Source organism: Pleurodeles waltl, chromosome 1_1, assembly GCF_031143425.1.
Source record: "Pleurodeles waltl isolate 20211129_DDA chromosome 1_1, aPleWal1.hap1.20221129, whole genome shotgun sequence".
Taxonomy (NCBI): Eukaryota; Metazoa; Chordata; class Amphibia; order Caudata; family Salamandridae; genus Pleurodeles; species Pleurodeles waltl.
This window is the reverse complement of record NC_090436.1, coordinates 182,976,904-182,999,099: the sequence shown is the minus strand read 5'-3', so window position 1 is coordinate 182,999,099 and position 22,196 is coordinate 182,976,904.

The following is a 22,196-nucleotide window of genomic DNA, read 5'->3' as shown; positions in this document are numbered from 1 at the left end:
TTTAGAGATATAAAGGTTTGTGTCCTTAAAGCAATATTCTTCTTCGGTCAGTTGCCTGACTGCTTATTTACTTTTGTGCTGGCTACCTAATGAGCTGTTGATTGTCTAAGGATAGTTTGTAAAGTGTGAGTTGCAGTTAGATCGCGGTGCAGCCCTTTAAGGTACCCGGGTCATGCCTACATACGCGATATCATTCTCTCAGTCGTTTTCATCCTCTACAAAACCTTCCATCCTAAAATTTCCCAATGTTTTAGGGGCTAATGCTTTCAGTGTGTTGTAAATATGTCCTGCTATTTAATTGGTCTTGGAGTCTAATATTCCTGCCTCTGCTCGTTAAATCTACCATAGCAGTCAGAGTTAATGACCCATTAATGATTAATTCCTTAACCAGCTTCTTATTGCTTTGTAGCAAAACCTTTTCTTAAAACGGGATTAAATCATCTAGATACTTAACTCCTTGTTTTCATTTCCTCTCCTTCGAGAAGTTTTGCCGTCGCTCTTTGCTTTGTATTTTATTGCTGATTCTGCCACAATGTTTTGAAGTTAAAATAGAAAAAACTGAAATAATATCCACAACGAAATTATAAACAGTGAAGCCAGTTGAATAAAGTAATCGGTTTTAATAATCACAGCTTTACGTGATGAACTTCTACGACTAAATGAACAGTACAAAAGGCCACGCTTCTAAGGGCACAGTACTCTGAGGTGGCTTGCTCTATACTTTAGAAATAAGTTAGGGAGCATTTTATTCTTCATAGTACACGATAACGTGATACATTTGAAATCTGTACTGTGAAAATATATACATCAATAAGCAGTTTCTAATAATTTTCAAACAAATTCAGCCTTTTTCCGAGATATGCAGTTAATTTTAAAAAAGGGCAAAAGCAGCGGTTGTTCTCAGTTTTATGGTTACAAAGTTTAGAGAAAGGGGTCTCAAAAGATAATAATCCCGTTAATTGTTTAATTGGCAGTTAAGAATTCTGCTCCAGGAAGTTGTCTTTGAGAATGTCTGATGGCTTAGGCTGAGGCACTTTACCACCGACCGACTGTAATAACTTATTACAGTTGCTTGGTGATATAATTTTATTACTAGTGACCATTGATGCCCCAAGTAGACTGTGATAAAAACAAGTATTGGCAAAATCAACAGGTCTTGACGGTGAAACCTGTTGGCTTTACCAATGTTTTTTGTTGTTGTTTTAGTTAGCTACTTTGGATGCATTTGCATCCACCATGGTCGTCTTTGAATGGGTTTGTTAAATTGTAACAAACCAATTCAAAGATGGCTGTCACAGATGTGTGTGCGCCATGACAGCCATTGTTGAATATATATTTGCAATATTTTAAAAACAGATTCAACAATGGCCACAGCATATGCGGGCGTGTCTGCAGTCATCAGCTTTGAATGGGTTTGTTAAAATAATACAACTCCTGGGAAGATGTCTGTCGCCTGGACCTAAAAACAACCACTGGCAAAGCCACTAGGTCTGGCGTCTAGAGACTCTGTATAGAGTGTAAGTGTGGTACACAAATACCAAATAAAAACATTTATGTTAAAAAGTGACAAAGCATACAAACACAGGCACACAGACATATATTTATATACAACAACACATTAAAGCCAGATTTATTGGTTTTAATGGCATGCTTTGGTGTTGGCAGTATCAATAGTAGTGTTGGTATTGGTTTTGACTGAGTAGTATTGGTGGTGGAGCTATTGATATTGTGGTGGTGATATTGGTGGTATTGGAAGTAGTGGTGGTGGTGTGGGATTGGTAGTTGTGGTATTGGTGGGGATATTAGTGGTAGTAATGTTGGTATTAGAGGCTTTGGTAGTGTTATTGGTGTTTGTAGTGGTATTGGTTGGTATTGGTAGCAAACATAGTAATACAAATTTTGGACATATATATATATACAACTAACATCTAAGAAATGAGCAGCTTTGACATTATTTAAAATACATTTATGACAAATCAAATAACCTGATGCAAATCGATGGTTCAATCAAGGGCTAAGTTTACTAAGATTTGTATGGTCTCTCAAGCTAAGCTGCACAATTTTGCACTTTGCCTGATGGGCGTTTTATTGGTAAGCAAATTGACACAATGCTTCGCAGCGATGTGCACCATAAGGGCATTTTGTTGTAGACATCTACATATCTTAATTGCTAAATTATGAGCTGAGACCATGTCAGGGTAAATATTCTAGGTGGGCAGGGGGCTGGGTAATACAAGGGAATTATCTTTATGTGGACAATAATATTATAATTGTTTAGCAATAGCACTTGAACCCGATAAGCCTACTTCAGATGTTTGTTCTGTGAAATCCAATCTGTAGGACTCTACAGGTGTTTACTCACAGGTTACTGAAGATGCTGAGTTGTCTTTGAATTGGATATTCCATATTCTGGAGCGCACAGTGACCACAGTTCCAGTGAGCGGACAAGGAAAAGTGAGAAGATGAATTGCTATCTTCAAGTGGCAGAGATGTTATCTCAAGAAGCTGCAACTTTCTTTAAAAAAAGACACAGAAGTGCACAAAAAAGAAAGTGAATTTCTATGTTCTAGGGGTGCCTAGTCAAGAATGAAAGAAGCCTAGCATGGACGTGCAGGCCTAGTGACAGAAGAGTGGCCTTATCGAGGGGATTACAATTAAAGGTAGTCTATTGAGGGAGAATCACAGGGATGTAGGAGGTTGTAGAATTACTGTTGCTTCCCTAGAAACTGTCTGCAAACTGTCTGCAGCGACAGCACAGCCAGCTGCTTTTTCTGATCTCTGCAGGACCCACAAGGCGAACAGGGAGCTGTAGAGAGTTAGAGCTGGGTGCTTCGAGGGGCACCTCTTCATTTCCCTGGGTGCCCTGTCTTCTGCGTGACAGGGTGTGTTAGCATATGAGGAGGAGTGATCCTTTGGATGCTTCGGGCACTACTTGGGCATTCACATAACTGAAGGTGGCCTGTGCTGGTTACTCAGGTCCACAGCCCAACAATTGATTTCCCAGATTGCTGCTTTTCTGGAGCCTCTATGCTCTTGGCCCAGTGAGGGAATAGCCTCTAGGATTTCAGGATTCTTGGGCTGCTAGTGTGGAGTGACTAGGTAAGTAAGAGAGTCGGTGTAGATCAGTGGATTGTGGTGGGAGTAACAATGCAGGGCACAGACCCCTCATGGACGTTCTTTAGGGGGTGCCAGACGTCATAGCTTGCCCCTTGTGATCCCTGGCACTGCCTTTACAACCCCTGCCCTCAGAGGTGGCAAAATCAGTGCCAGGAAGACAGTGGTAACTCATCCTTATGGACACCGGTTGGGGCTCCACTCTCGTTGTTTTCTCTCATTTATTTATTACACTAATAGTGAATAATGTTTCATTATTCCAGCTAATTTCACTCTATTTTGTATTCACTATGATTGTAATATGAGTGTAATAAAAAATGAAGTGCAATTAGCTGGACTACAATCTTCCCTGGCAGCTGAAGTGAGTAAAAATGCTTTTAAATGTGTGTTGTGTGCGTGCCTGCTGGTGTGTGTTTTTACACGAGAGAGAAAGTGTACATTTGAATGTGTGTGTATGTGTAAGCATGTGTGTGAGAGTGAAACTGAAGGTCAAAGGGCGTGTGATGTCACTTTTGCTACCCAAGGCATTTTGGTGAATAGACGTTCATGAGACACCTGCTTATTTTGCTTAAGGATTTGAAGATATCCCACTATGAGGGAAGACTGACTGAAGTACTGATAGAGTGGGGGAAGTGCAGAGTGTGGTATTTCAGTGGTGTGCTTGTGAGGGGAATAACAATGCAGGGTGCAAACCTTGTTCCATTTTAATTCGGGATTTAAGGATTGTGGGTTGCTAGTAAAGAGTGACTGAGTAGCTGAGTGAGTGTGAGCAGTACAGTGCAGTGTACTGCAGTGGAGTGTGTTTGTGGCAGAGTAGCGATGCACGGTGTGGACCCCTACCTTCTTGGCTCTGTGGCTTCAAGATGTTAGACCGGTAGGGGAGGATGAACGGAAGAGTGAGTGCAGTGTAGTGTGTCTGTGGAGGTAAAGTATGGGAAAGCAGGAAAGTGTGTTTAAGAGAGTGTGCACAATGCACTGCTGTTGGATGGCTGCCGCAAACAAGCAGACACCACTTCTGGAAGGAATTGGCAGAGAAGCTGCCCCTCACTCATGCACCAGTATGGAGGCTGCCCTACATGTCTGATGTCAGTGCCGGGGGTTGCAACACTTGCACTAACCTGTAGCAGTAGAGGGCAGGCCTTCCTGCTTCATGTATGCGTTCCTCCTGGTTGTCAGGCAGAGGTCAGGCTGGATGGAGGATTCTTCTGATTTGCTGGCTGTGCTGCAGATGGGGCTGTTTCTGTCCTCACAGCATGTATACCTCTTGCTGAGTCGGCTGATTGACTGACTGATGTTTGGGGTGCAGGCATCAATCTGTAGATGGGTATCTCGGAACTACATTCACATTTGACCATATCAGAACTCTCCCCCTTGTTCACTCCTCCAATGGGATTTCAAGTTCATTGCAATATTCTGGAGACATAAAGGCCCTTCAAGGAGGTCTTCCAAGCCAAGATGGCTAACCAACTTCGTCCTCCCCACTTTCTCTTCCTGTAAACTATGCTTCCTCTGAGTGAATCTTGTGAAAATAATTCAGTTGTCCAATGTATTGTAACGAAGTTGAAGAATATGTTTTTTCTAGGTTCCCCGCCCTCTCACCAATAGTTTTGTCCAAAGATTTTTGCTGTTCATTTTGTCATCTCTGAAGTTCTAGTCCTTGAGGTTTATCTTTGTTCTTTACGGTGTTCTGCTCAGCATGTGCAGAGCATGTGGAACTATGTTAATCTGCAGCCCTAGCATTTATTGGATAATCATAGATTTGCCACACTCGCCACATAATTATCCATCTGCTGCATAATACAGATTTTAACAAAATAAATGTGTTTTTTAGCTGAAATGGAGCAAACGTTATAAAAATCAATGAAGAATGTGTTGCCACACAATGCATGACCAATTGCAAAGGTTGACAGGTCACCTTTGTGTTGCTTATTTCTGTATTTGGATGATAAGTTGGTACTAATGAGGTGAAACCTTTGCCCATGTGTACAAATGGAAAAAGTATGAAGTAATACTATTTCAAAATGTGTTGCATTGTCATGCATAATTTGGTGCTTTATTGAGTCAACTTTGCTGCATGATGTGGTCTTCCCTGATACACAATTATAGTGGCCCTGAGTATAGGTGTATTCTTTCATAACTATCATCCCTTTAATGTGAGCCTTCAAGATTCAAGTCTTCAGTTCTACCACTCTCCTGTTGGACTTCTTAGAAAAGCATCAGCTGCTAGGCCCTCTGCAGAACAGCTTTAGACCTGCCTGCAGCATGGATTCTGCCCTTCTCTGACAAATTATCGAAGATAGGGGGTCGGCAACACTTATTCAGTTAGATGTGAGCACTGCATTTGACACAGTGTCCCATGAGTTGCTCCTTAATATACTGTATGTGATTGCGATCAGGAGCAATGCATAGTCCTGGCATGCCCTTTTTTCTAAAAGATCAGTCTTTCCAGGTAACCTCCCCACCTTTTGCCTCTAAAAAGAAGACTTTATAGTATGGTGTTCCTCAAAGCTCAGCCCTAAGTTCTACTCTTTTGAATATTTATGTAAGGTCACTTGCGGATGTGGTGAAATAGTATGAGTAATCATTAGTATCCCATGTAGGTGACACCCAGCTTATTATATCATGGCAGCAGGGACTGAAACTGGTTCCATCAAGTTTAAAGTCTGTATGATAGCTGTTGCTCAATGGACTGTATTCTAACTGTTTGAGGTTAAATGCCAATGAAACAAAGATTCTGCTGCTAGGGAAACAAATACCAGCATGTGTAGGGTGATCATTGGTGGCCCAGTATGCTAACATCTCCACCCAAGCCCAAATCTGCTCTTTAACATCTGGGTGTCTGGGTAGACGATTCTTTATCCTTGGAGCCACACGTCAAAGCTTTGACTCCCGCTTGCTTTGACTCCCTTAGAAGCCTTAAATGTTTTTTGGGCCTCTTTTTTCCTCTGGTGCAAAAGATGATCATTGAGTCTTTAATTATCTCAAGGCTCGATTGTTGCAACATATTGTATTTAGGTATCACCAGGCAGGTAAAAAAGGACTGCAGATTGCCCAGAATGCTGGCTGTGAGACTAATGCATTTCCTACCTAAATTCTGTTCAGTCTCTCAGCAATTCTACAACCTGCATTGGCTTCCAGCAGAGATGCGCATTCAGTTCAAAGCTTTGTGTGTGGTTCACCAGACCATGAATAAGCAAGGCCGCCCAATTTGCTGCCTTTGCTCCAGCCCTACAATCCGACCAAGGCATTAGGAACAGGGGGCTCTAATCTGGCAATGGTTCCTGGCTTTAGACTGCAAGGGAGGGGAGGATGCTCCTTTCAAATGATAGCTCCAGTCTTATGGAATAATTTGCCTACACATCTGTGGAAAATTCCTAATCAACTCTGTTTTAGGAAAAAGCTGAAGACTTGGCTGTTTGCAGCATAGGCTGTGTTTTGAGTTGGGGGTGGTCAAAGTAGAAGCAAGTAGCGCTGGGAAGTCCCTTGGGGGGGAAGCCATGTGCTGTATGAATCAGTATCATATAACATACCTCATAAGGGATTTTTGCCCTTGGGCTTTTCCCCAGAAAGGTACCTCTTCAAGAAGGCACCTGTCTTTACCATGAATATTTGGAATGTAGTAAGGAAACGTAGCTAATGAATGGACTTACCAATAGATCAGGCATTCTAAGAATATTGGACTGTACCTCAAAAACTGCACTTGACAAGTGCTGTGCACTGCCCTGTAGAGTGTTTGAGAAGGAAGAACACAGGGTCCCAAAGGATGACCATTTAGCTCTAGGAATACAGGATTCTGTGCAACTAGAAGAGAGTGATTGAGACAGTAGGTGGATTGCACTGTGTGCACTGTCATGATGGAGGGAGAAGGGTGAAGTGTGTAACTCCTCTGAATTCAGTTTAAGATTCCAGTTTCTCTGATTACTTAGGCAAAGTGACTCCATGGGAAAGAAAAAATAGGGGCAGTGGGTAGTGGATTTGGAGAAAATAACAAGACAGGTCTCAGATCCCTGCCTTTCTTGGTAAAGTATTTCAGGATACTGAACTTCAGCGTGGAAGAGGATGTGACGCTCTGGCCAGAACTGCTGACTTCGGAACTGGGCAACTACGTTTTGAGCCTCAGCATCTGATAAACATGATCCAACACCTTGGGGTAGACTTCACATAAACTGCAATAACAATGGTAGAATCAGTACCTCGTACGGCCGAACAAACTGACATGTGCACTTACAAGCGCATCACCACTCCTCCTCCACTTGCTGACATGGAGAATGCTGGCCCTGCCCTACGAAACTGGAAAAATAAAGGGATAATAAAATGCTTTTAGTATCTCTTCATTTTTCTGCTTCCAGCAGCGGGGCGATACTCCTCCGCAATAGCGGAGGGGCCACCCCTGGGTAGAATATCTGAAGAGTGTGAGTACGGTGCAAGGCAGTGTAGTGCATCTGTGTGAGGGTTCAGCAGGGAGAGGAAAAGGTGGCAGGAATGTCTGTTGGAGGGAGCACGGATGACCATTCCACAGTAAAATCTACCTCACCTGATATATCCCCGGAGTCACCAAATTCAAGGGTGCTGTGTAATCCTGTGGGTGCCTCTTTGAAGCCTGAGAAGACTTACATGAACTACGAATCCATAAGCATCATCATAAACCAATTAAAAATCATAAGACAAAAAACATTATGGTCACTAAATATTGAAGCCAAACTATCTTCCTCAATATTGTTTACAAAAATACCACCCAGTTGAAGTTGATAAAAGAAAAGAAAGTCCTAATGGGGAAATATTTTCGTAAATCCCATTTAGGTCACCATTTTTCTTTACCAAAAATACTGTGACATGCAACTTCAAAAACAGGTGTCTCCCTAGGCTGGGGTGCTGTTAGACAAAGTGTGTATTACTAAAGTCTATGAAACACTAAACCCACTTAAGCATATAAGATAATTGATAGACTACAAGAAGGTGGTAAATGGAAGACTGTTTTCCACACGTTATGCCATTTTCAGGTCTGGACTGGAGACAGTTACATAAACAAATACATAAAAACAATAATACAGAGAGGAGCATCGGGTCAACCCCCATTGGCCATAACTTGCTTCTAGAATCATTGACACTTTGACTCCGCCCACGGGTAGCATAGAGAGTGGGGAAGCCCACTTCATCCATTGCTTTGTTTAAATTGTCACTCACATCTTGGATCTGCTCACAGGGACAGCCATTCAGTGCTTAAAGTGTCTGTCATCCTGAATGATGGCATTTAGCCCCTTTACTTCTGCTTGCACCTGAGGAAGTGCCAGCAGTGAGGGCAATGAGTCTTTGCCAGCCACTGCCACTAGGAACTGCCCTATCGATACCTATTGTATGCAGGAAAATGGCCAGGCACAGAGCACCAGCACTACACCCACGCACAAAGAGTAACTGTTAGAGTTATTGATGTTATAAATTCATTACTGGAATTTTCTTGCCACATAAATTGGTCAACCCTGCCTCATAATTTGGTCTTTTCCTGCCACATAATTCCATTGGCCCTGCACATAACGAAAACACTTCCATTTACATTCTTCCTCTATTTGCAGCCAAAAATAAAAAATGTTGACATTTAGCATCCTAATTTAAATCTGCCATGCTAATTCCAATAGAATACCACATTCACCACCCCACCATCAGACCTGCTGGCTGGCTAACACAATTCCCCCCAAAAAGACATAAGAGAGCCACAGAGGAGTAACGAGAGAAAGAAACTAGAAGGGTCACCCAAACATATCAAGAGTGTTCAAACAGTCAGAGTGTAATAAGGATGCTAAATTGGCCTGAATCATGGTCATAATTGCAATAAGGAGAGAGTAATAAAACATATACTATAATCATTTAAACCCAATAAAAACCTTTATCAGAAATAACCTTTTGGCATTAGACTTTGATGCTCAGAACAGTCCCTAGAGGACACCACAATGAAAACAGCATTTATAAGAAACATGGTCATGTAACTATATAGTTAGCCCCTAGAGAACATAACCACATGAAAATAAAATGTCAGAAAGTAATGCATTGTAATCATATATTTAGCCCTTAGAGAGCACAGCGCATTACACATTTTTAGGGCTAGCAGGCCTACTGCAATGAAATTACAAACAAGGCTTTTAAAACACAAACTAATACCAGCAGCAAACCAAAAGTTATAACCATGAGAGCACTTAAAAAGACACTGAATGGTGGGAGGGTTTATTATTTTGGGGTCTCCACTAACTTAATGTGGGGACCCAGAGATAACGTAGACAGAATGAGCACATTGTGGTGATGTTTTGAAGGTGGTCCCATTGTCTTAGCACCACCAGAGGCTGAGTTATGAGCAAAAATGTTTGTAAAAGTAATACCCTGCAAAGCACTATGGGGGCGAGTTTTCGTCCCTGCAAATATTGTACTATGTTCACTGTAATGCTCAGCATAGCCCCTACAGGAGACGACAAAAAAAATAGCATTTGTAAGAAACATGGTCATGTAACCATATAGTTAGCCCCTAGTGGGCATACCAACATGAAGAGAATGGCAGAAAGTAATGCAGTGTAAAAATATATATTTAGCTCTTAGAGAGCATAGTGCATTACACATTTTGAAGGCTAGGAGGCCTACTGCAATGATATGACAAACAAGGCCCTTAAAACACAATTACTGCCAGCTCCAAAACAAACATTCAGCTATGCAACAACTTAAAAATGGTGGGAGTGGGTCATGAAACCATAGAGTTAGCCCCTAGAGGGCATAACCTTGAAAACAAATGGCAGAAGAGCGTAATGCACTGTAATCATATATTTAGCCCCTAGAGGGTGTAGTATCTTACAAATTCTCTGAGCTAACAGGCCTACTACAATGATATTACAAACAAGGCCCTTAAAACACAAACTACCCCCAGCTGTAAAAAAAAGTTCCAGCAAGGAGAGAGCTTAAAAAGGCACAATGATGGAAGGGGTAGTTATTTTGAGGTCCCCACTAACATAGTTGTGGTGAATGTTTTGGTGGTGCTCCCATTGTCCTATGACCACCACAGGCTGAGTTATGAGCAAAAATGTTTTCTAAAAGTAATGACCTGCAAAGCATTATTGGCCAAGTTTCCAGAGTGCAGTGAATATTGTAGTAATGGCTCTCCCGCTGTGTCTGGAGAGCTGCTTTGAGGATTTCTGTGTTTTTTTACGTAAATAATTTATCAATTACTCGTGCTTTTGTAAAAGTTATGGAGCGTGAAGGGGAGGGCCAAAATATATTACTCTGATTAGGTAACAGTGTGAAAAATGTGACTAGTGCTTCAATACAGCTGATGGAGTTCGCTGTGTTCTGCGCTGTTCACACTGTAAGTGCTATGGCTGCCATACAGCATGAAGGGGAGAGACAAAATAAAAAAATAGTTCACCCACGCTGAAGTATATTGGCAATCATGCAATAATCCATGAAACAGGGTCAGTCTGCAAAGCGGTAACAAAACCGCCCCATGGCAGGACTGACATAAAGCATTTACCAATGACATCAAGGGATGTTTGAAGGCAAGCCCACAAATGAGTGAAAGTGATGGGCATGACATGGGCGTCAGTAAAAGCCCACAGAATACTTACAACAGGTCGAAAAACGTTGGCACACCGGACCTAAAAAGAGATCGCCATCCTTCCCATTATCTACAGGCTGTCTTTCTTCTGACACACTCATCTTCACCCATAGAGGCGCACTGACCAAAAAAAAGTCACAAAAGTGATTCCTCACTAACACAATAATAAGCTCATAAACCATGCTTATTTTTGTATCTGGGTTTTGCATTTGTTCTTGATATTTTACATTTCATGGTGGCATAACCCCCACCTTCTCCCCAGCCTTTGATGAAAATGCACAGACCATGAAATCCCCTTTTCTGCACAAGTTAATTTTTCTCAAGGATGCGGCAGCCACTTACGAGTTTGTTGCTGCAGAAACAAGCAAGAGATTGGCATGATAGCCCTGCTAGCATCTGAGGCAAACCTCTGGTATCTTTTTGTATCTAAAACACATAGCTGTAGGAAGCTGGCTCTGTATATCCTATACCAAAATGAGGTATGGAGTGTACAGAGTCCAGGGGTTTCCCAGAGGCTTCATACTAAGGCTCTCTTTTGTGGCATTGTGGTCGAGCAGTTAGGCTTATTAGAAGGTAGTACAAAGCATTTGTTGTTCACACACAGTCAAGCTATGAAGCACACACTCAGGGGCATATTTATTCTCTGCTTGCGCCGAATGTGCATTAAAGATTTTGATGCACATTCGGCGCAAACCCTGCCCCATATTTATACTTTGATGCCCGACCCCGTAGACATCAAAATCCCACCATGTGCGTCATTTTTTGGAAGGGGGAACTTGCCTTGCGTTAATGATATGCAAGGTAGGCGTTCCCTTCCAAAAAATGACTTTAAGGCCTGTGCGCCTTATTTATACTCTGGCGTCATTTTGATGCACAGGAGGGGGTGGTCCTTAAAAAACGGCGCACAGCCTGTTGTGCACCGTTTTTTAACGTCAGGGCATGCGTTAAGGGACTTGTGGGCTCGGAAGGAGCCCAGAGTTGCCCTCCCCTGCCCCCAGGGACACCCCATGCCACCCTTGCCCACCCCAGGAGGACACCCAAGGATGGAGGGACCCATCCCAGGGAAGTTGAGGTAAGTTGGGGTAAGTATTGTTTTTCGTTTTTTTTAAGTGGCATAGGGGGGGCAAGATTTGGGCCCCCCTACATGCCACTATGCCCAATGACCATGCCCAGGGGACATATGTCCCCTGGGCATGGCCATTGGGCAAGGGGGCAGGACTCCTGTCTTTGCTAAGACAGGAGTCATGTCAATTGGGGTTGTGCGTCAAAAATAATGGCGCAAGTCCGGTTTGAGGCCTGATTTTTGCCTCAGACCTGACTTGCACCATTTTTTGACGCACAACCCCCATTTTCCCATACGCCGGCGCGGCCTGGTGTGAGTCATTTTTTTTTACGCAGACCAGTCCGCAGCGCCGGCTAACGTCATTCCATAAATAAGGCGCCCGCATGGCGCGTTGGAATGATGTTAGCCGGCGGTAAAATTTTTGACGCACAACTGCGTTGGCGCAGTTGTGCATCAAATAGTATAAATATGGCCCTCAATGACTAACTCCAAGCCAATTGATTTTATATTAAAACATTTTTTTTGTTACTTTAGTACTAGAGACAGAAGAACTTTGTTGCAGGTATGTACAGTTGTCAATAGGTATCAAGCATACGTATCAAATGTACTTTGGTTTTTGCAGGTAAAACAGTTTACAAGTAAGGAACACTTTTCTATTTCAAAAGTTGACAGTGCAATTTTTCATAGGAGTCAACAGAGTCCGGGGGGTGGGAGGGGAGTTTTAGCACAGATAACAGGTAAGTACACGACTTACAATTCCAGTCTTTGGGGGTTAGGATGTCCACAGGTCGAACTTTAGGCTGACCCCAAAAGTGTACCACTAGGAACACGGGCCGGCTGGATGCAGAGGTCAAAGTGGTGTCGGACATGCAATAGAATCCTATCAGGACTGGGGGTGCTCAGTAGAAAGCAGATTGCAGGTACCAGGACCCAGGCCTGGCGAGTTTAGGTCAGCACTGGAGGGACAACAGGATCCCACCAAACACACACCCTCAGGGGCACATGGGCAGCCGGATGCAGGCTGCAAACACAGAGCTAGGGGGCCAATGCTTCTCAATGGTGGGACTCCAGGGGTGAGTCCGGGGGTGGTTCTGGGAAACAAGAAACTGTACAGGCAGGAGAAGCACCGACTGGACATTGCTGGACCTCCTGTCGGGTTTCCCAAGGACAGGGGACAGCAGGGGTTTCCATGGGTGTCAGGAATACAGTCGCGGTCAGGGGGTCCCCCCGATTCAGGCTGCAGGTGTTGTTGTTTTGGCCAGGAGGGGTCAACGCAGCGTAGACTTGAGGTTGGAAAAGCCTGGGAACCTTCTCTAGACCGGTGGGCCACCTGGACTTGGGCTGTGGGTGTCGGTGCATAGTAGGCAGGGCTTGTGGAACCGGGGTGGTTCTGGAGTCCTTTTGGAGATTTCTTCTGGACAGGGCAGATGTAATTGGGAGTTCTTGGTCCTCTGCTGGGCAGGCAGTCCTCTGGGGGTTTGTACAGGTTGCTGGTCCTGCAGAATGCGTCGCCTTTTTGGAGGAGGAGTCTTTGAAGCCGCAGACAGGCCTGTAGGGGTGGGGCAAGTCAGTTGTCATCTGGAGTCTTGTTTGCTGAGGTCGGCTTATCAGTCCTTCTTTCATCTTTCTTCTTCTTCTTAAGGTTGCCAGGAATATAGTGAGTAAGGTTCACGGGAGCACCTAAGTACTACATTTAGGGGTGTTACAGGGGTCAGAGGGCAGTAGCCAATGGCTTCTGTCCCTGAGGATGGCTACACCCTTCCTGTGCCCACTCCCTTTGGGGATGGGGGCACATTCCTAACCCTATTGGTCCCTGTCCTCCAAACTAAGATGGAGAATTCTGCAAGGAGGGGGTCACTTCAGCTCTGGACACCTATGGGTTTGTCCCAGCTGAAGTGGTCACTCCTCCTTGTTTTTCCTAATTTTCCAGCCAGTCCTGCTGCCAAAAGTGAGGCTAGGTCTGGGGACAGGACATCTCCACTAGCTGGAGTGCCCTGGGGCACTGTAACAGGAGGCTTTGAGGCTCACTGCCAAGTGCTACAGTTCCTAAAGGGGGGAGGTCTGAAGACCCTCCACCCAGAGCAGGCTTTGTTCCGGACCCAGAGAGGACAAAGGCTCTTACCCTAAGGGATCAGAAACTTGTCTGTTAGTGGCAAGTTGGCACAGACTGGTTAGCCTTACACTAAAGGGTTAGGTAAAATACAGGGGGCATCTCGGAGATGTCCTCTGTGTGCATTGTACAATAAATCCAACACTGACATCAGTGTGGGTTTATTGTGCTGAGACGCCTAATGCCAAACTTTCCAGCCTTCAGTGAAGCCATCATGGAGCTATGGAGTTCGTACTGACAAACTCCCAGCCCATGTACTTAATATGGCCTCACTGCACTTACAATGTCTAAGAATGGACTTAGACACTGTAGGGGCATATTGCTCATGCAGCCATGCCCTTGTCTGTGGTATAGTGCACCCTGCCTTAGGCCTGTAAGGGCTGCTAGAGGGGTTACTCACCTATACCACAGGCAGTGGTTTGTGGGCATGGCACCCTGGAAGGGGTGCCATGTCGACTTCACATTTTTCTCCCCACCAGCACGCACAATCTGCAATGGCAGGGTTCATGTGCTTGGTGAGGGGTCCTTAGAGTTGTACAATACATGCTGCAGACCTTAGGGACCATCCTGGTCACAGGGCCCTTGGTACCACTGTTACCATTTACGAGGGACTTAACTTTGTGCCAGGGGTGTGCCAATTGTTGAAACAATGGTACTGTTTAGGGAAAGAACACTGGTGCTGGGGTCTGGCTAGCAGGATCCCAGTATATATTCAGTCAAGTTTGCATCAATACCAGGCAAAAGGTGTGTGGGGGGAGTAACCATGCCAAAAGTGGCACTTTCCTACAATAGGTAGTAAATATTCAACCTTTTGCAGCAGCATTTCAAAATAACGGTTTAATTGAACCCAATACTATAATGAATAAAACAAAGAATACAATTTTAAAAGATCAGCACCCACACTTTACAAAAAGTGTATTTTAAAATCAACTCTAATGTTTTATTTCAAAATGGAAATAGCTCAACATTGATTACTGTATTTCTAGGATTAGTGATTGTAGTGTCAAGGTGCAAACCATCAATGTTAAAATATGGCCACGTGACAAAGAGCCCCCAAGATACCTTGCACAGTAAAATGGAAGCATGTTCTGTCCTTTTACTGTTTTATGTCACCACACGTAGGGCTGGGTAATCTGTTTTCCCTGGAAGCCTGAAATGCAGGGTTTGGATTACTATCCTGGAAGAAACGTAGTATTTGACCTACTCCTTGTTAACAATCTCCAGTCATATGCCATTGTAGTTAATTTGTTGCTGCCACAACATAAAAAGAAAATAATGAAAACAAAAAAGTACCTGTGGGTGACGCTCCTCCGCCAAAGTGAAGGAGTCACACCTGGAACAAGCGTGGGTTGAGCCATCACTTTCTTTTTAGCTACCATGCTATAAGGAATCATGAGAGACCAGCTAGCTGCTCATCAGTGGCCTCACATTCATGTGGTAGATCAGCAAAGTCCAGTCTTCTTAGCCACACACTCTGATCTTAGCCAATTTGAAGAGGAGTTGAAAGAAACGCTGTGCTAGTTGTACTGGAACAGGTGCCTCTATTTTTACCTGAGAAAATACTGTCTGCCACTGTCTGCTTTTTTAACATGCTTGTCATTGGTGAACATTCTTTTTTCTATTATGAGACCTCACAAGCAGCTTGCTCAAAAATTTCCCCTACTGAGCTAAATCATTTATGTTCAGCAATATGTACACACTCTCACTGTTATTCTCTCATTCTCTCTTTTCCATCTTCCTTTTTGATCTCTCTATCTCTCCTCTTCATTCAATTCAATTCAATTCAATTTATTATTACAAGATATAGATCCACATTGAGAACTACTTTACAGAAGGTTACCAATTACATAATCAAAATAAATCTAAAAAGACATTCAAAAAAGGTAAAAAATGTTAAAACACATCATTTTATTTACTGGGTTAAATAAAAACTTGATAACTATGATTAAAAAGGGGCTTCGGAAGAGGGGGATGTAATATACCAGCACTTCCTAGTCTACATGTTTTGGAGCCTTACCCCTAGGCTTCTCTTCAGGACCAAGGTGGACTCCCTGGTGTCTCCAACAGATCTATGAAATCATTGGACCTACTAGGAGACAGGTATTTTTAACTCACCCAAGACCCTACCACTCCTATCCCTCCTGTGATTCACATTGACAAGACTACATCAGTGCTCCCACGTATCCCGTAGGTCGCAGCACGCCCGCTCCGTAGCGGAACAGGAAGAAACCCGATGATGAAGCATACCACCCTGGTGGGTGAGGGTTTTTCTAACAGGAAAATCCTTTTTCCTATCCATCCTGTGGTAGTTCTTTTAGCTGGGCCTCTTTTGTGATGTTTTAACAAACATCCACTCTTTTTGTTACAATGCAGAGCACACAAAAGGGACATGCTCTAATGTTTATACAGAAACCCTAAAAAGAATACACATTCTGAATTCCGGAGCTGCTCCCATCCATGGAGCCGTAATAACATTTAACTGCAAAATATTTATTCAAAACAATAAGAAGAACCCACGAACACCATGGTTCAGGTTTGACCTGAAATGTGGTTGAGGATAATCCCCAGAGAATGTAGAAACAATTGCCTCCAACCTCCTTTTTATTACAGGCAAGCATATCTAGATTCCTTCAAGTAATCTTAATGCTGAGACCTTCAGTGCTGGGCAAGACATTGCCATTAGCTCACCCTTATCAATATTACAGTGCTGTAGTGCTTTATTAATTCTCCAGAAACAAGTTGGAAGACAGTTGGAAGACCTACTTACATCTCACACTTCAGTGTGAAGTAGGATTCTAAAAGAATTTATATGCCTAAGCAAGAGACTGTGGCCCCAAAGAAGGACGGCAGCCAACCTCTTAACATAAGTACTCGGTAGCCCTACTTCTAAGCGTAAGGCTTCAACTGAGGGTATTTACATTACAAATTTTACAAAGTGTTTTCTCCTCCATTTTATGGAGAAAATGCCAATATTTTATGTCCATTAGTTTAATTGCATAAAGCAAAGTCAAGGGAATTCTTATGTTATACATAGACTGTAAATGATTAAAGTGTCTGCAACCTACTGCCCTATAAAATTTCAAGAGAGCATTAGCATGTACCATCACTTTCCCAGATATATGCGAAATGTGGTCCTTCACAGAGTATGGATTTGAGTTCACACATTCCAAATCCTGAGTGCCTACTCCCTACTTGTAGCTTTTAAATTTTCTTCCTCCCTTAGCATAGAAAATAATCACTTTGCTTCTATTGGTATTCATTTTTAAATAGTGGCTATCTGTAAATTTCTGCAAGCAATCCAAACGATTCTGAAGTCCCCTCCATTAGGTCCAGGATCACAATGTCCGCATAAACAATGAAGTGATATTACAATGACCCAACTTTGCCCAGAGCTGACGGTAAATTAAAAGTATATAGAGAGAATAATACAGGGTTTAACAGGCAGCCTTGTTTAAGGCTGTTGTCCGTCAGAATTTTAGGCATCTACAGTCTCCCCCAAAAAGTACATGACATCACGTAGAAGAACAAAGTGCAATAATACGGTTAAGCCAGTAATCAGGGATTTTTAAAAATCTTAGTTTTCACCAAGAGTGGAACGGTCTAGATGGTCGAAGGCCATGGAGAAATCAATGAGAGAGGCATAGACTGGCATGATATGTGCTACCAGATATTTCTCCAGTATCAGTTAAAGGGCTGTAATATTATCTAGCATAGAACTACTAGATCTGAAACCAGCCTGCCCCAGCAGAATGATGTTATTAACCTCTGCCCACTCTTGAAGATGGACTAACAGAGTCTTAACAAAAACTTTCCGTATTGAGTCAATGAGTGCTGTTTACCTGCAATTATTAGGGAGGGCCATAGCGCCCTTCTTATGTAGCGGTAAGATAATACTACTCTTCCAGGAATTGAATTAGAACAATAACAATAATTAAAAATAGCAGCCAAATAATCCGACCGCAGGTCTGTTTCCATTTTTATAATAGTTATCAGAATTTGGTCAGGGCCCGAGCTCCTGATGGTCTTGCATTATGTATGATTTCTTTGATACGGGTCTTCAAAGGAGTTACTTATTCTCCCCCTTCAGAGGGGTTAAGCGCCAAGAATGAAAAATCCTCATCAGATAGATGGTTGGCTGAATAAAGGCTTGAAATATATGAGCACCACTCACTACTTGGGATTGGGCTAATTTTAGGCCTGACTCTACTCCCAGATGAAGTATTAATTATATGCCAAAGATTTCTTGCGTTTTTATTTACAGCAGCTTCCTGTAGATCTTATCAGACTGTTGCTTTTTCATGGTTGCTTTCCATCTTGTTTACCCCTTTTTTAATAATTGTATTGTTTTCCTTCTTCCCCTTGAGTAGGACAGAAATTGCTGCCGGTGCAACTTATTAATTAATTTGTTAAAACTAAATTCCTCATGAGTGATTTTCAAAGGTTTATTATTTACCTGAGACGCCCCACATGGGAGAAAGTTTTCTGCTGCCAAGGTCTGAACATCTTTCTCAAAAGAGGTCACCAAAATTACATCCCTATTAGCAGGAAGTTGTAATGAGTTTATCAACAAATATTTTAACTTTTCTTTATTGAAAATATTCCAATGTACTTTCCCATTCACTACACTAAGGTGCATTGTGTCAGCCTGAACATTCTAGACCAAGGACTGTTCTGGGGCTAACATGATGTTAAAAGAAATTATTTTGTTATCACTCCACAAAGAGTCCAGCATCTCAAAGTTAGTTAGCAAACTCAACATTTGAAAAGAAGTAAGACTATAATCCATTAGGGAGGTCTTCTTGACACTCTTATATGTTAACTGGGTAGGGATATAGTTAGGCAATCTTTCATTTGCGGTCATATACCCATTATCCCTACATACACATCTAGGAGGAGCTACTTTATCAGCTCTACAGAATGGGGGAAGAAGGACACTTGGAATATTTCAGACTTTCTTCCTGTCATTATAGCATATAGGCTAACAGCATGAATGGAGATTTTGGCATTAAAATCCGTCACAATTAACACATTAGCAATGTTAACTCCTTCCATAAGAAAGAACTGAGGAGAGAATCATGAGTACGGCCGGGAGGAAGATAAAAGATTAACAACTAAGGGACATATGTACAAACACATTTTCCCATAGACACAAAATTGGTAAAACCCTTTGATACATCTGGCCCTAAGTACTGAACTAATTTCAAGCTCTCCATATTCCTACAGGTACACGATTAAGTTTATAGAAAGTTGGAAGCATGAGTAAAAGATTTGTATGCCCAAGTATGTTCTGTGTTAAGAAGCATAGCAATGCCTCCACTGGCATGGCCTTTACTTTTTTAGTAGGACAACTAATAACATAATAATTTTGCCGTCAGAAGGATTCTTCAAGAGACACCTGGTCTCTTGTAAGCAGATAATATCTGCACCCAGAAGAGCCAGAGAACTAAGCTTCTGAGATCTGGTAGACAATCCTGCTAAATTCAATGACAACACTTTAAAACCCTTGCTTAAGCAACATAGACTGTTTACTGACATTTGTATGACTGCAGATGAGAGCCATGGGTATCCAGTACCACTTAGACAACTCAACCATACTGCCATCCTCAGGACCAAACCATCACCCAAAAAGTGACTTTTGGCCCAACTGTAATATGTGTTGATTTAGTATTCTTTAATAAAATCTCCTTTTGGGCCATGATGATTTCCAGAGGAACACCATTCTGGTCACCCTAAATTGTATCAAGGCAAGTTGAGTACCTGTCTCGACAAAGAGTGATAACATTTATGCCTTTCCTAGAGAGACAATTACAATTTTCGAGAATAAAATTCACAATAACCGTAGACGTAAAAGTCACCGTAGATCCTTTCTCATTTACAAAATTCCATAGATGAACTGACAGTATATCATTACTCATTATCATCCTTGGTGGGCCTACATCAGATAAACATTTTAATAACAATTAACGATTCAAGTGAGGAATGTCATCATCAAATAAAACAATAAAGGGGGGCATGGTCTATGCAGCAATGATGGTGGCCGCGTTTCAGTGAGGGTCTGCGCTGATCACCCTGTCATCCTGCTCTCCCCGTGCCATCAAACAGAAATGGACAGCTGCTGTAGTGGCCCACATTGCAACAGCCTTGCCGGGCCATTGATCGCCCACATTTAGGCACCATACAGCTGACCAGGGGCGATACGCTCTGAGAGCTCAGCCTCGCCCCGTGTGAAGGCTCAGAGAAGCAGGCAGGCGATGCTGCTGGGCCTGCCACACAGGATCCCGCTGGAATCCATATGGTGCATGGCCCCTGCAAGTTGAGCAATCTAGCTTTTATTCCCCTGTGTCAGTAACAGAACCTTAGGTGGCCGGATTGTAAATTTTCGCGGGGTTCTCTGAGAGGGCCTTGCGCCTGACACCATTGATCAGCCTGTAAACACTGTCGACCGCCTCCTCCCATGGGCCCAGCTGGACAGCAACTCCAGTTTATGCCTATAATCAACCCTTCCCACGTGCTCACACTGCCGCAGTGTATCCTTCCCGTTTGCCCCACCTAGGGGTGTGGTCGCATAGCCCACTGGCGACAGGCCATTCAGGGGCCTACAGCACAACTACTGCTCCCCCCTTCTTTTGCCGCTGCACAACCGGCGGCCTGGACTCTTGCAGAGCACACAGGCCCTAAATATTAACTTCACAGTCTTCAACCAGGGACGCCCAGGTGCCAAAAGGGACACATCGCACCATAGCGCCTTGCAGGATGCAGGGCCCTGTACTGAAGGTGGCTGTGGGTAGATCACAGACTTCCCAGTACCTGTTGCCACCACAGTTCATAATCCTTTGGGACTGGCACTCAGCAGACTGGACTGCTTTCTCGCCCCATTGGAAACCTGTCACACTCTGATATAAAAGACAGCTGTGACCTGCCTACTGACTAGGGCTCTGACCATGCAAAGCCTCCTGTTGCAACTGGTGATTCCTGTTGAACTGAAGTGTGTCTGACTTTGCAGCCTATGTATACTCTTCCCCCAGATCTCCAAGTCACCATTCCAGATCTTCCTACTCTTGTGCCTACAACCCAGTGCAACCTCATCTTGCCAACTCACTAGGCCCCTTGAGTTCCCTCTAACGAGACCCCTGGGGCTACTCGTGCTGCAAGTCTCAAGAAGACAGGAGGTGAAAGCGAGCCTTGATGACCATTGATGCCTTTCCTCTACTACTAGTGGACTCTCACTCCTAGAACTCACCCTGAGCTGTGCACATTTTCTCACATGCTCTACCACTGATCACTGAAGCCACAGACTGGGCTGATCGTGCTGCGTGGTCCCAATTTGCCTACCTGGCACACGCAAGCAGGCCCAACACCTCAGTAAAGATGGGAATTCCATTGTGGCCAACTCAACTTGTTACTTACCTTGGGGCGTCTACGCTCAGGCACCCACAACACCCCTGCATCGTCCAAGAACACCTCCTCATCACCCACTCCGGGCCTTACCTCACCTGATCAGGACAGTGGCTCAGCATCTATAGAGAGTAAACTAGACGCAGTACTGGAGGCTATTGAAAACTCTTAGACAGATTAGAAGAATAGACACAGTGGTGGTAGACCTAAACTTACTGCAAGTGGACCACCTCAACCTTGCAGACAAGGTATGTGCTGCTGAACTAACTATCTCAATGCTACAGCATCAGGCATGGGAGGCTGAGAAGGGAATAAATGCCCTACGGGAGTGGGTACGTTTATTGGAGGAAAGAGCTGAGGATACGGGAGGGCACTCCCGCAGGAACAAAGTAGGTCTAGATAAACACAAATACTGCATGCAGATAACCACAAGTGGGATTTGTGAAAATCTGGTTTCTACATCACATCACATAGCCTCTTATAAATAAGCATTATGGACCTCAATTTTATTATAATAAGTGGTGCCAATGACTTCACATTTAAAGGTCTAGTTAAACACTCCAGTACCCAATAGACAGGCCGATGATCTATTTCCTATCACACATGGTAGGCTTCAATTGGTTTTATTTTATATACTTGGTTTAATTTTCAGACGATTTCTACATATGTGCACCTGTAAGATCTGGACTACAGATAGAGTATGATATCAGGTATCCAAGATTGCATGGGAGCTTACCATGTATTAATAGGGGTAAAATGTGGTGTATTACAATGTGAACACCATTTGTGCAAAACAGCAAAAAATTCTGTATTTTTTTAGAAGTGTGCAAAATAGCAATTTTCTTTCTATGAAATTTTGCAAAAATTACACAAAATTTCACACATTCAAAGGTTACTTGAGATAGGGGCAGTAAACTGATTCTCTG